At 39.9% G+C, this 16113-nt stretch overlaps 1 protein-coding gene across 1 annotated transcript in view; it reads right to left on the bottom strand.

Moving 5' to 3' along the window:
* Positions 1–16113, bottom strand: part of LOC124871733 (plexin-B1-like) — a 94659-nt gene that overhangs the window by 64548 nt on the left and 13998 nt on the right. Inside the window, exon 2 of the mRNA XM_047371239.1 lies at positions 884–971. The gene's annotated coding sequence lies outside the window, so the exon portion shown is untranslated. The remainder of the gene's footprint in view (positions 1–883; positions 972–16113) is intronic.

Below are 16113 nucleotides of genomic sequence, written 5' to 3'. Positions count from 1 at the left end.
ACCCGTTCCTCCACCTGCCTTGGAAACAGACCCAAATAAAATGATTTGTTGCTCTGTCGCAATGTTTTATGTTAGGTTTAGGATTAGAAAGAAAAATACACATCTTTGCCAGGTGAATAGAATGTCATAAACATTGTTGGTATAAACTATTAGCACTTCTGATGCTTCGCATCCCACGTATTTGGGAACACGTTCCTTTAGTGTTTAAATGAAATACATTGCACAAAATGGAAAGAAATACAATGTTTTGTTGCTTGTATTGCTGGTATCAGTTGGTACCACTTCAATAAGCAAATGGCAGTGGTTTTTCGACCAGCAACTAGAATATATTCTGCAGCTGATGGTATTCTGACCATGTTGGAATTAAGTATGGACTAGAATATTCTACACTGATTACAGATTCTTAAAAACAGTTTAGGATCTCTGAAATCTTTATTTTTTCTGTATCTCATGAGCTGAGTATAAAGATACACCCCTAATAAAAAGGTAAATACAAACTTGGAGAAAATACTTAAGGTCATGGTATTTTTTATGAATCTGTACTCTTTTCATGCCAAACAAATAAAACTCCAGTGGATTTAGCTTCCTAACTGGTTGTTTAGGAGAGTGGGCAGGTGGGAGTGTTATCAAGGCCTTCTGTCAACAGGACATGTGATGGACAGCTTCATTAGAAAGAAAATAGTCGTCCCTCCATTCCAGAGACACGCCTTTGTCCGCTCCTAAGCTTTCTGGGATTGGGAGAGAGGACAATTTGAGCAGGGTCTTTAGAGTGGGAGGTCTTCAGTTGTCAAATGCTTAATAGACTTTGCTCTCTCCATCTTGCTCAGGAACACGCACAAAACACATGCATACACACATTAGGCCCAACACTCAGAGACATTACCGTGCTATCTGAATGTGTGGCAGGAAATCAAAGATGATTGATGAGTGGAGCCTGGCTGTGTTGAAGGACTGAGGTGTGTGACTGTGATCTGGGGACAAAAAAAATCATTGTGAAAGGTTAAGTATATGATAAAACCCACAGGAAGGAACTGAGAAGACTTTAGATGTAATTAATCAAATGAGCAAGTCGTCATTTTCATTGTGTTGACATCTTTCTCAATCAATGAGCAACAAAGTCATTGTCCTATTGTGGGAATCAGCTGTCCTAACATTTATTGTCGTATTGTTCAGACTTGAATGTCAAGTTTAGAGTCTGCTCCATTGTGGTGAAATGCTTTCTTTAAGACTCAATATTCAGTAAGATGGGAGAGTGCTGGTCTTTAAGACTGCTGAGCCACTGACTGAGTCTCTAAGAGATTGTGTGGCTGCAAATCAGCAAATCTAGACAAACCCCAAAACCAAACTGCTCCAGGAAGCATTCAGGTCTTTGTTCGAGAGGGGTATGGGCATGGACCCAACACTAATATGGCTAATGGCTTAGAGAACCCCGCTGCTTCTTTAATTGAAGCTGGCTTGCCGACATCCAATGAGGAGAGAGGGAAGACTGAGATAAGAAACAGCCAACGAGCAAGAGGGAGAAAATTGGGGCTGGAGTTAGGATAAGGAGTAACTGTGATTTTGAAAAGCAAGGAGGGGGCGAGAGGAGCCTGCACTGCAGGTGTGTGTGTGTGTAATAGGGGTGGGGGGGGGGGGTCTACAAAAGGACTGGGTAGCCAATCATGACATCCCCTCAGGTCTCAGGACACCTGGGGTCATCAATGATTCATCAAAATGGAAGGTTTAACCAAAAAAGAGAGGGGTAGAAAAAAAAACTGACTCAAGGAACGAGACATACAGAGGAGGAGCAGTGTTCAAGTGTGTGTGTGTAAATGTAGAAAAATAATAATATGGAAGTGAGTTTTACCAAGAATACCAAGCAGACATAAAAAGAAGAATGCTACACTAATGGCAAACTAACAAAAGCTACAACAGAGAGAAAAAAAACCCTGACAAGTTTAGTTCAAAATGTGTGAACTGTAGAAAAAAAAAGGGCTGGTGTGGAAGTAAAATAGCCCCATCAAAGACAAACCACTGGAACCCTGCAGCACGCCTGCATGGTTTTGGCTGTGCTCAGAGAGGCGAAAGACAAACAGAATCTTGAACTGATCCGAATGGACCGCAACATAATGCTTAGAAACACAAAGAAGTCCCTTTTACTGTAACATATGAACGAGGAACTTTTCATCTCTTTTTTTTTTTTTTTTACCATGTCCTGTCCAGCAGAGTAGCGCTCAGAATTGTTGTCTGAGTGCCAAGAAATTACCCAACAGATTTACTTTCACAAGAGGAGCATCACAGCTAATGCTTTAAAGCTCTGCTTGATATTTATAAAATAAACTTTATAATAAACTTCTTTGGGAATATTTCAATTGTTGCGGACACAGAGACTGAAATGAAAAGGAAAAAAGAAGCTTGAAAAAGAGAGATGGGGCAAAAGAGAAAAAGCAGAGAAAAGGAGGAAAGTGCAGAGGAGAGAAAGAAGGATGAAGAGAATACAAGATTACACCCTGCTTGCTTATACACCTGCAGCTGTTTTTTTTTTTTAACAAAATATTTATGAATGTAAAATGTACTTAGTGAGAGGTGCAGCCCAATATAGAACATCTGTGTATGTGTCAACACCGGAAGCTTAACACCTGTGAGTATGAGTGTCGACGCTCTTTTGAATATAAGGTTTCTCCACAAAAATATGCAATAGCAAGGACCCACAGACCTGCCCCATGGTCCCTGGACGGACACTGAGGAGATCCGAGCCACAGACATCCAAAGGCCCCCCAAAGCACAGGAACCCCAGGAGAACCACCGCCGGGACTACCGCAACCCCTCCAGAGAAGAGCAGTGGAGAGTCCCAGGGGATCCACCCAGCAGCGACAGTGCAGAAGCCCCAGGGAGCTGCAGCAACGAGCCCACAGGCCCCGACGGCAACCGTCCACGCCCAAGCAGATCCAGCCATGGACCCAGAAACCCAAGACCCCGGGACACACCACCCCCCCAAGCAGAGGCCCGACAGAGCCCAGGGGGCCAGGCCCCGGCAAGCAGCCACCAGGAGTGAGCCAGCACACACCAAAGCACCCAGCCCCGGACACCGAGAACCACAAGTACACCAGCGGGCAGAGACTCCAACCACCGCCAGGTAGTGTGGCAGGGAGGAAATAGGCCCCCCATAATATGGGGGGGCCTAAGCTGATCCAGGAGAGGGAGCAGTCCAAGACCCAACCTGTCACAAAAAAACAAACAAAAAACAGGCACACACAGTCACAATCACCCACTCCCACCCTCATGCATACACATAAAATGAATCGCACCCAACGTAAAGACAAACAACAATGGACGTCATACATTCTCTCACACTCCCCATGCATACTCTATACTCCCAGGTCCAGGCGCCGGTACCCCCTAGGGGAACTATTCATCTCTAAAAGGAAGTTGGTCATGCGTACTTTCTCTGCAGAAACAATGTCAGCAGTTCACTGTGGCAAAAAAAAAAAACTGCAACATTTGAGAAGTTTCAATAACATTAATAGATACGTAAAAACTATTTCCGTACAGGGCATTCTGTACAGACTGCGCATCAAATGGCACCCACCTTAGTGATTTTTTGTATCTGCTATACCAACCAAGGATGAAAATGATTTTCTACAATCTGTTCAGAGTCTACTGGTTATGCTACTCAATTAATTGGAAGGTACCACTGTTGTTTTGGAAGGGTAACGCCTGATTTATGAATCTGGTCGCCCCAATTGCCTCTTTTCTGTTCACTGTTCGAGCACCATACGTCTCCACTCCACTCACCACAGAACCTGTTGTGTTTCCCCTGACACACTGACGGCTGCAGTTATGGCTTGGAGCTCCGCCTCCAGTCGCTCTCAAGTTATTTTTAGCTTTTCCCAGCACTGCGCTGTGCTGTAAAATCCATGGCTTGTCATTCTCCCCGCTACCACAGCGAACACTACAGGTCCTTCTCAAAATATTAGCATATTGTGATAAAGTTCATTATTTTCCATAATGTCATGATGAAAATTTAACATTCATATATTTTAGATTTATTGCACACTAACTGAAATATTTCAGGTCTTTTATTGTCTTAATACGTATTATTTTGGCATACCATACAGCTCATGAAAACCCAAAATTCCTATCTCACAAAATTAGCATATTTCATCTGACCAATAAAATAAAAGTGTTTTTAATACAAAAAAACGTCAACCTTCAAATAATCATGTATAGTTATGCACTCAATACTTGGTCGGGAATCCTTTGGCAGAAATGACTGCTTCAATGCGGCGTGGCATGGAGGCAATCAGCCTGTGGCACTGCTGAGGTCTTATGGAGGCCCAGGATGCTTCGATAGCGGCCTTTAGCTCATCCAGAGTGTTGGGTCTTGAGTCTCTCAACGTTCTCTTCACAATATCCCACAGATTCTCTATGGGGTTCAGGTCAGGAGAGTTGGCAGGCCAATTGAGCACAGTGATACCATGGTCAGTAAACCATTTACCAGTGGTTTTGGCACTGTGAGCAGATGCCAGGTCGTGCTGAAAAATGAAATCTTCATCTCCATAAAGTTTTTAGCAGATGGAAGCATGAAGTGCTCCAAAATCTCCTGATAGCTTGCTGCATTGTCCCTGCCCTTGATAAAACACAGTGGACCAACACCAGCAGCTGACACGGCACCCCAGACCATCACTGACTGTGGGTACTTGACACTGGACTTCAGGCATTTCCTTCTCCCCAGTCTTCCTCCAGACTCTGGCACCTTGATTTCCGAATGACATGCAGAATTTGCTATCATCCGAAAAAAGTACTTTGGACCACTGAGCAACAGTCCAGTGCTGCTTCTCTGTAGCCCAGGTCAGGCGCTTCTGCTGCTGTTTCTGGTTCAAAAGTGGCTTGACCTGGGGAATGCAGCACCTGTAGCCTATTTCCTGCACACGCCTGTGCACGGTGGCTCTGGATGTTTCTACTCCAGACTCAGTCCTCTGCTTCCGCAGGTCCCCCAAGGTCTGGAATCGGCCCTTCTCCACAATCTTCCTCAGGGTCCGGTCACCTCTTCTCGTTGTGCAGCGTTTTCTGCCACACTTTTTCCTTCCCACAGACTTCCCACCGAGGTGCCTTGATACAGCACTCTGGGAACAGCCTATTCGTTCAGAAATTTATTTCTGTGTCTTACCCTCTTGCTTGAGGGTGTCAATAGATCGGCAGTCTTACCCATGATTGGGGTTTTGAGTGATGAACCAGGCTGGGAGTTTTAAAGGCCTCAGGAATCTTTTGCAGGTGTTTAGAGTTAACTCGTTGATTCAGATGATTAGGTTCATAGCTCGTTTAGAGACCCTTTTAATGATATGCTAATTTTGTGAGATAGGAATTTTGGGTTTTCATGAGCTGTATGCCAAAATCATCCGTATTAAGACAATAAAAGACATGAAATATTTCAGTTAGTGTGCAATGAATCTAAAATATATGAATGTTAAATTTTCATCATGACATTATGGAAAATAATGAACTTTATCACAATATGCTAATATTTTGAGAAGGACCTGTATATCATGCCCCTGACATACAACTGCCCACGCCCATGGCCAGTCAGTGAACAGCACTCTGTCCATACCACATTTTGGCCCTGCCCGACCAAGAAGCAAATACCGGGCTGGAAAAGCCATTAATGGAAACGGTCACACAACAGGCTGAGTGGTGCGGAGCTGGCCAAAGTAAAGTCCATGGAATAGAGGCATATGTCTCATGTTTTATAGGAAGTTGCCTTCTGCAAACATTATACATTCATTCATGATATGTGACATTTGAGCAGTGTTATGATTATTAATTTGCATAATCCAAATAAAATTAATAATTACCTTTTGAAAGATTTAAACTGACAATCTGACACAGAGCCACACATACAACATGGACTGAGTGAAAGCCATTCACACAAATAACAAGGGATTCTAATTTTGCAATTTAAGGAAAGGTAAGGTAAGGTAAGTTTATTTATATAGCGCTTTTCAGTAACGAGACACTCAAAGCGCTGTACATACAATTACAATAGAATCACAAAGAACACAGAAAAACAAATCAAATGCTAAGAAATCTAAAAATCTATGAATCCTTCTGAGAAATCTCTGGTCAATATTACAATGATACAGATAACATTAATAATCCTTTGGGTTTTACTGGTAAGAGCTGGTTCTAAACCAATCTTTCTAAAGAGGTAATTATATCATTAAGTCCTCTATGTAGGGGAAAGCATCTTGTGCTAAGAAGTCTCATTCCACTGAATTCTAACTAGTGAAGCTGAGTCACTGGTACAAAACAGCTTCAATCCACATTTTCAAGTGCTAATAATATATTGCTTTTACTGGTGCTGAAGTTGAACTAAATAATCTAATTAAGAAAGCTGGGTCATTGGTGTAAGAGCAGCTAAAGTCCAAGTTACTAATAATGTTTGGTTTTCGCTGGTAAAATCTATGAAAAGTAATGAAATCACACATTTAGGTAAAGTAAGACAGGAGGAAAAAAAAAAATCATATTTCAGACTATTTTTAGCAGAATAGCGTCTGAAATAGTACAAAAAAACCTCAGCAGGGGTAAACAACACACACAAGTAAAGATTTATCAAGGGTACGGTGGAATCTTGAGAGTGCGAATATATAAGTCTGAGTGTGTTTGCAAGAATTAGACTGTCAACACTGATAGAAGCGCCATTGTCCTTGAGAAGAGAGGTGGACGTTTTATCAATCGGCCGCATAGTCCTATCAGCACACAGCTGATAGGGGAGTGCTGGGGAAGAGCGTCGTGTTTATATAACAACTAGGAGATATTTTGTTGATAGCCAGTTAGCAGAAGTTGCCAAGGCCACATTGGGGCGCCAGATTTAGAAAAATAATAAATGTTGTGGTTCAGGCAGTTGTGAATTTCCAACTACCTTAAGAGTTTTACTGGTATGTCTCAATTGTGAATCCAAATAGCCAAATTTCTGGTACTTTCCGCAGATCTGGAGCATACAACTTCTCCAAGATTATATCCTTTAACCTCTGAGTCCAACCGCTGCCAGGCTGCGATTATGTTCAAGAATCGTGTCCAACTTGCGATTCTGCTCTCTTAACATTTCAGTCTGAGTGTTGGTCGCTCTACAGACTCCATCTAACATCGCAGGCAGCGTTGGAATGCTTTGAACAGCCACCCACATTTTGCGAATCACTCGATAAGCCAGGTAACCACCAACTCCAAAAAGCAGAAATCCTGTTATCAAAGTCCAAATATGCATACATTTTCTACGTCCGCGACCGACATTGTAGTCAGGCACACAATCTTCCACTGCTGCCAAGAATCCATTGTGTTTCCAGAGAAGAACGTCCCGTCTGGACAAGAGGGTCTCCTTTACCCTGTCTTCCCGTAGGAAAAATTTTTTTTTTACCAATTATGTTGAGAGTCCAGCTGACCAAATCCATAATTTACAAGTTTGGAGGATATGCAAAGCGAGGCTCTGAGAAAAATACAGACAAAAAGCAGAAGCAGGGATCAGCAGGGAGGGAGGGAGAGAAAATGCGTGTGTCTTCCACCGAGAGCAAGAAAAAAAAAAAAAGTTTAAGTACAATTTAAGTACATCATGTTAATTATATAGCTTAAAACATTAATGTACACCAACTAATATTTCTTTACACTGATGGAAAATACGCTCTGGCATAAACCAGGTCCTTTTAGTATGTCTGAGAAAAGGCTATAGTAAGTAATCTTCAAGGCAAGTCCTGCTGCAAAAAACATAGAAGTTTTAGTTGCATAGAGGTTTCTCTTCGGCAGATCTGCCCCTCATGGAGGTGTATTTCTTCTATTTCCATGAGTTTGACCAATCAGTGTGGATGAGCGTTGTCCATGCCGTAGTGTTCAGTGACTGCGGTCATTGTATTTTTTCTAGTTTTATACTAATGCTTTTCTCAATTTTGTTACTTTAAAAGGTGCAATCTGACGTCCATCTTATGACATGACACACCGCGACGCTCCTGATTCTTTCATACATTTATTTAAACACTTTACTTTTAAGGATGAACAAGCAAAACCTCGGTGCTATCTCAAAACAAAACTGCTATTCATTATTGCATGTAGTTCAAATATAGCATCCAAACCATGCTGAACTTCTTGTCTGTGCAAAGACAGAGGTTTTTTATGCAGAGTGTATCTGTGCTCATAAATCAGTCCTGCAAATTGAATCTTTAAGTAGCTCTACAATGCATGAAGTAACTGAATAATAGAAAAGGACGTAGAAAGAAAAGATAAATAACCTGAACAAGATGGTCCACTTAAGACTAATTTTCTGTGTTTGTGTTTCAGGCTTCTCTATATTTACACCATTACTTTCTAAACACTGATGCTAAACTGGCACTTTTCAGGAAAAGGCCAAATGTTCCAGATATCAGAGATAACCTGGTTGACATGCTTACTTCCACCCATAAAAATGACACAATGCTCCATTTAAACTGAGATCCGTTAAGGTCTCTAGATGTTGTTACTGTTCTATAAGATTAGCACAGCTGGTTGCTTTGACGGAAGATTTCCAGTAATGCATGTTTTAGAAAAATCTCAACAAACGCCTTGCATATTTTACGGTTATGTGAAGTTAAATTAGGGCCTTACATAGTTTAGGCTGTAAACATATTTTAATTAACAGTTTGGACATGAAGGACTTGGCTGAGCACTGAAACATGTTTTCTCAGGGGGATGGCTTTCGAGTAAAGCAGATTGGCCTCAAGGGTTGCCTGGCATTGTTGCTGAGTCTCAGAATAAAGACCCAAATCCACTCCCTCTGTCAGGACTGCAGCTAAGAAATACATTATTAATGAGAAAAGGCTGACTGATGCTTGAGACTAATTACAGTAGCTTTGGGACCCCCCTTATTTTGCATTTTTCAGCCAACTCCCAAAACAGACTGGTTTTTATAAAAGCCTGAAAGACTGATGGGGAAGGCGCACTGCAACACATAAATGTGTGACTACTGCCCAACATGCTAAAGGTGACGCCCTTAAGCATTTTTAACAAGTCTGACAGAGGAACAGCTGCAGTGGGCCGTCGATGACTCTCTCTCCTGACAGCACTTATAATCTCTTGAGTCTACAAAGCTCAGGGACAGTAAAGGTGGTCGACACAAACTAGAAACAAATTAACATGCTGGCTCTCAAATGTGGGTCCTGATCTTTCACCTATAAACTGGGCTCTGCCAGACGAGTGGTGATGGAATTGATCTGGTGACTCCTTTCTTATCATTTGGAGAAATCCATGCAGACAAAAAAGACAAAAACAAACAGGGAAACTGCTGGACCATTCAATTGGCCAGTGACTGCAGATGGTGATTTTTCCCTTGATTGGCTCTGACTGGTGACTGAATGTTTATTTTTGTTTATTAAGTGTATCAAAACTGAAAACTCTTATGTTTTCAGTTGGTAAACACGCCATGTTATTTTCTGCTCTTTGTTTCAAAATTAAAAAAAGGTTAATGTATCTTGCAATACCTTCATTTTTTGCTGGAATTCAAACTGCCTCTATCAATCGCAGCACGATTTTCTTTTCAATGCTTTCAGTCAGTCAGTCATTTTCTATACTGCTTCTTCCATAGTGGGTCGCGGGGAAGCTGGTGCCTATCTCCAGCAGTCTATGAGTGGGTGTCGGAGTACACCCTGGACAGGTCGCCAGTCCATTGCAGGGCATCAATGTTTTCAATGCATGTTAAGTGTAATTGTTGAATTAAAACAAAGCTTATGAAAACTTGTCCTTAGAAATACATTTTAAAATATCAGATTAGACCTCACAAGAAAGTGCAAGTCAATATTACCCCGTCAAAGCCTTACCACGGCACCTACATTCAGTGATGAGATCTGGTATGATGAGATCTCATGACATTAAAATGCAATGGTATTTCATGTCAAAGCAAAGTCTACTTTGTTAAATGACTTAGAGGACATTATTCTCAAGACCCTGCTGTATCTATTTTTCAGACTCTTATTTTGAAATAAAAAGCAAGTAAATCTTGAGTTGCCCAGTCTGGCTGGCTGACAAAAAACAACATATAAAACGTCACCACTTTTAATAGCTTGGTGTGACATCGTTTTCTGTGCTCTTTTGTGTAGAAAAAAAGAAATGACAGAGTGACAGACAGGACTCAAATGTTTTTCAAGTGCTTTGAAAATACCACAACTGGCTAACTGCTAAAGCTGGACAATTCGATGCTCCCAACTTTGTGGGAACAGTTTGGAGATGGCCCCTTCCTCTTCCAACATGACTGTGCACCAGAGCACAAAGCAAGGTGCATACATACATGAATGAGAGAGTTTGGTGTGGATGAGCTTGACTAGCCTGCACAGAGTCCTGATTTTAACTTAGTAGAGCACATTTGGGATGAATTAGAGCTGAGACAGAGCTAGGGCTTCTTGTCCAACATCAGTCTATGGCCTCACAAATGCACTTCTGGAAGTATGGTCACAAATTCCCATGAACATGCTTCTAAACCTTGTGGACCGCCTTCCCAGAAGAGTTAAAGCTGGTATAGCTGCAAAGGGTGGACCAACATTATATTAAACCTTATGGATTAAGAATGGGATGTCAATGAAGTTCATATGCAAGTCAAGGAAGGCGAGCGAATACCTTTAGCAATATAGTGAAAGTATGTATTGCCAAAAATACCTATGATTTTTTAAAATACCTTATATCATCGTTACAAAAATTACTACATAGTATTATGTTAAGATTTTAATTCCATATCGTCCATTTATTGTCTGGACTGCATTGATCATCTCTAGAATAAAATCTAAAAATACTGAGCAAACCTGAATTAATTTATTCATCACTGAGATTTTGTTAATTTTTGAAAATAAAGAAAGGCACTGTTTCAATTCTGTTTTTGGCAAAGGTACTGCCTTGGAATCAGACAAACAAAAAAAGCACAATAAATGAACTTGTCAAACACGGACTGGGGTATTTCACACTGATTACAGATTCTTTAAAACAGTTTGTGATTTGTAAAACCCTTAGCCTATTTGTAAAAAGAAAAATGTCTTCTTGGATATAGTCAACCATTCATTTATTTAGATTTTAAGTCTTCTACAGAAATTGCAAAGCTTTTTATTTTGATTATAAATCATATTTACTATGTAATTTTTTCCTTGTGTAAATCATCTGCTAACTACAACAGATTTTCTATACAGAGAACAATACACACCAACTAATTACATAAATTAATTACTTACAAATCAAACCAAATTAAATAGAAACAAGACAAACCTGCTAGTCATATAGCGTTTTATTGTTGTATGACCTTCTGGTAACATGAAAATTGAATAACTTTTGCCTATTTGGAATGAAAGTTATCTCATTTCAAACGTTTAAATGAAAACCATTCAGCTGACATGTTCTGGGAACAATCTTTCTCCTTATAACCCAATAACAAAAGCATGGACAAAAGCTGATGACGGGCGAACCATCCGAATGCAGCAGAACCTCCATCCTTCCCATTCATCATCCCAACACACAAAAAACAGGGCAAAAAAACGCTCATTGTCGCTCACAGGGAGTTGTTGTTAGTTTCAATTAGCGAAGCCGACATCTGACATTGGGACGTAGGAGTCTCTATTGATTGGCTGAGGCTATAGAAATGCATGTGTCAAGGGCAACTGGGGTCAAACTGTAGATCCCATAATAAGAAAAAAGACACAAAGAATGACATGAGAGAAGGACAGAGGGAGGGGAATAAAGGCAGGCGGACATGGCCAGTGTAGACAGGGCTCTGAAAATAAAACGGTAGACTAAGATTTATTTAGGTGGGGAAACAAAGACAGAAGAAGGAAGGGTATAGGATAACCTGCTGCAGAAATACTGGACATTCAACACAAATATCTAATTAAAATCCTTTGAACCTTGGAGAAAGTAGCAGAGAAGGGTTAAAGCTTGTGTAGAACAGGGAAAGGCTGCAGTCAGGGCAGAAGTGTGTTTGAGTACCTGGCAGGGGACGAACCAGCAGCTGGATAAACAGACTTGATCCAACTACTGTTTGACTAATGGACTGGTCATCCGGCTCTGAGCATTACACTCATCGGTTTTTCATATTGTCAGCAACCACTTTAATGTGAAAGCACAACCTACTGATAATAAGCATGATGCATAAGTTGTGAGCAGAGCCTGGTGGGGGATATTGTCAGCGTAAACCAAGAACAACAAAGGGAGGAGGAGCCCACCTGGAGACCAACTAACCAGCTACCATCTGTCTTAAACCGAGAGCATCAGGTAACCAGGTTCTGATAATTAAATGGTCACTATGGCAATGAACTTGGTCTACCTCTGTCTAAATAACTCTTGAAAGAGTGTTTCTCTAGCATGTAAAAGTACTAATCTAAAGACACTTGGTAAAATACTGCCATTTTCATGCTGTGATACTTCACGGTCAAGATTGCCATTTCTTTTATGGCTGATAACACAAAGTTATTTGATTGGCTTGTAAAACTTAATAACATGTCTTGATCATAGACTAATGGCATGGGCAATGATTTGTAGCTCTTCAAATTTATATTAAAGTATACAAATTTATATAGTTGCTGTCTTGATAAGTGATCCTGGTATTTTACATGATCTGCAACTAGAGATGTACCAAGAAACTGGCTGGACTGATTATTAGCTCAATTGCCCTTAAGCAGCGACTGGCCATTTGGAAACTTAAAAATCCATTATATTTCAATTCAGTGTACGTGCCATGCCTAAACACTACCAGGTCACAGATACAACAACTGTCTTCAGTGAGGATGTTTTTGATGCAGGAAGAAGACTCAAAGTTTGTCATATTCAGTATCAGTGGGAGCTAAACTAAAAAGCCAAAGGAAAATGATTATGATTATTCTCACGATAGTTGTTTTTATTTGGTTGTCATGTTGGTCAAAGTTGTTTAAGCCAAGCTCTTTGTTCCATTCATGATTAAATACTTTAAAGGGGTTCATGTCTGAGCTGCATGTATTCACATTGATGGATGAAGATGCATATTACTGGAAGGATAATTTGTCATACAATCTGTTTTTCAGGGGAATCCTACAGAGTGCTAACCTGACACACCAGATGGTCTGTTATACAGACCAGTCTAGAAAGTCCTCAGCAGACACCATTTGTCAGAGGGCCGGCATGTTGATCAATCCACTGCCAATTCTTTTTTTAAACTAAGTCACTATTATGAACATACTTTAACCAATCAAATCAAAGGGCCACAGGAATCACAGCCATTCAGTGACAGCTAAACAACCAAGCTCTGCCTATAAATACCATTATATGTAACTGGCTGGTCGGAAAGTTTCTGGTTATGCCACAAAGTGATAGTTAGACCGCTGAGAGATAGATGTGATGTTTAAATGTGATTAAATCTTCCCTTTCAATATTTTATGCCTAGCAACCCTAACCCTTTTACGTTTTTCACTGTATTGCTAGGCAGGCCACAGATGTTAAACACTGGTAAAAATCACAAAAAATATTTGTATTGTTATTCTAATAGGAGGATTGAGCCCACAAATAATTTATGCCAAAACTTTCATCACTGCAAAAAATAAGGTTTTTGCTACACCTTTATCTGGCCATGTGGGAGAGTTGTCACACTACCAAATTTACAGTCAATACCAATACTAAGAAAAATACTCAATACTTGATACCGCTGGTACCATGGTTCTTTTGGTTAAGAAAAAAAAAGATGATAAATTATACTAAGAACAAATTTGATCTCCTTAATTTGGGCAAAACCAATAAGTGGTTGAGAAAAATATATAAATTAAAAGTTTCACTTCCTGTTTGGCAAATAGTAGACAAGATACCAGTTAATATAAGTGTTAATATCCTTTATGGAAGTATGTACCTTTGATTCAATCAAAGTCTAATTCAGTTATTTTAATAACTGCTAATCTTTAGTGTGATACTGTCTGCTCCCATTCAGCAGTTTGCTGTTAGTACAAATAAAAGATTGTTCTATTATAATAAATTGTTTCAAAATAAACATTGATCTGGCGCATACAAAACATATTTTTACAGTTTAAACAAAGATCTGGTCCATGCAAATGAATGCTGCAGCAGTCCTATACAATTTATGTCTTTCTGGTAACGGATAATATTGTGTTTAATAATCAACTACAGCAGCAGAGTAGGTTGCTACCTGTTCCTACTTTTTTCTGCTCTAATGGTTAGCTTCAGTCTGGCTCCACCATAACCTGCGTTATTATTAGCTATGTTAGTCTCCAATGCCCTTATAACTAAATAGAGGATGTAAAGAGGAGGCTCAGTGGTTTGGTTCATTGGTTCACTATTTAGTAGCCCACTGAGCTGATCTCGGCAAGGGAGCTCAGGCTGACAAAACATATTTAAATAAAACTGATGGAAGCCTATTTTGCGCCCTTGAGTTGTTTAAACTACACAGAACAGTTGTCCCAAAAAAATCAATATAATTGATTCTACAACAACAAATTATTCAAAGATACTAATTTGAGATAAAATCAAGACAAACTGACCCTTTCTTATTTGCCCAAATTGTCTCACTTCTTCAGGGAGCAGCACTGCTATATCAGAGACACTCAGCCCCTCCCTCACCTGACCCAAACAACGAGCTTTTGTTCAAGGTTTTAAACTCCAGCCCATCCAGAAACATATGCGGCCCTCTTTAGCCAATGAAGCAAACAGAAAGGCGTTGTTCTGAGACAGTTTATCCATGAGGCAGACAGAATTAATAAGGCACTGCTCAGGCTTTAGCAGATAACAGAAAGGCTAAATAAATTCAAGAGAAGTTGCTCTGTTTTATTTTAGAGTCTTGAATTTCTATCTGTTATGGAATATGCTGGATTTAAAAATATTGGCGAGCTTGTTGGAACTCTCAGAATCCTTAGTTAAAGGAATATCTACACTGTTGACTAGACTTTCATGAACATATCTTTCAATGTTGTAGTCCAACAAAAAACCTTTCAAAGGAACTATGGGAAGTGGTTCCTGTCTGCAAGACATTTATATATTGCTTACAAGTGAATTCCCTGTGGTCTAACTCCAGGATTAAATGTTATTGAAAAAGCACAACTGAATCAATTAAATTCAAGTAATACTACTTGCTTATTTTGAAGTAAAAAATTTAGTTCTTTAAAAACTAATGACTCCCTCATTTGACTTTTGTATTAATAATTGAGGAAATTCGAATATACCATAACAGGACACACTATTAATTTGCCGATAGTTCAGAAACTCAGATCCTTAAAGAAATGAAACAACTGAACAATAGAACCAAACTTTCATTCAGTTTCATATCCTTCATATGTATACAGCTGCCTATTTTGTTTTTCCAGGGTAAAACCACCAACCAAAACACAGAAGCATGTAGTGGACCAGCTAATCTGTTTTCTGTTTTTGGGTCATTTCCTCCTCTATTCTGTCTGGTGAGTAGTTCTGTAAGAGCTGGTAAAATCTATGTCCTGACACTGTTCCTCTTTTGCTAGATTATTCTTCTTGTTGCACCTTAAAGAGCCTGATACATGTCCTCATGTCATTAAGCTGGGGAAAAAAGGCCTAATTAATCTAATGAATATTTCATTAGTATGTGAGGAAATTGAAATAGTTGTTTATCAGTAATAATTAATTCCATTTTACTCAACCTCCTGCTGAGTTCTAAGACTCTCAAGACGTTCCTAAGACCCAGCTTTGCTTCACAAACAAAGGTTGAAGAAAAAACCACAACCTTTTTTCCCTGCATGTATGTAAATTGTATGTACAATGTGGGGTCTGAAAGAGGTTAGCTGCCCCTATCCTGACCCTAGACCTGTTAATGTCCTAGATAAAGTGAAGGTCGAGCCTGGTGATCCTCTCTACAGACCCCACAGACCGATTGTTCATTGCAGTTTGGACCTGTCCTGTTTTGTGGATATGCATATTAGAACATTCCATCATGATGCAACAAGTGAGTTAAAAAACAACTGGCCATTTTATAAAAGGTGCACCTTGCTGTTACCGGGTTAGACCCCCAAATGCCAGTAGAGCTGCCTTAATTCTTCACAGCAAACATCCAACAAGTTGACAGAACCATTCCTCTGAGATTTTGGCAGCTTCTTCAAAATTATATGATTATACATACTAAAAATGACTTAAGCTTTGTGACAT

This window comes from Girardinichthys multiradiatus, chromosome 1 (genome assembly GCF_021462225.1).
Source record: "Girardinichthys multiradiatus isolate DD_20200921_A chromosome 1, DD_fGirMul_XY1, whole genome shotgun sequence".
NCBI classification, from domain to species: Eukaryota; Metazoa; Chordata; class Actinopteri; order Cyprinodontiformes; family Goodeidae; genus Girardinichthys; species Girardinichthys multiradiatus.
Note: the sequence above shows the minus strand (reverse complement) of the source record. Positions and strands in the feature narration are given on the sequence as shown.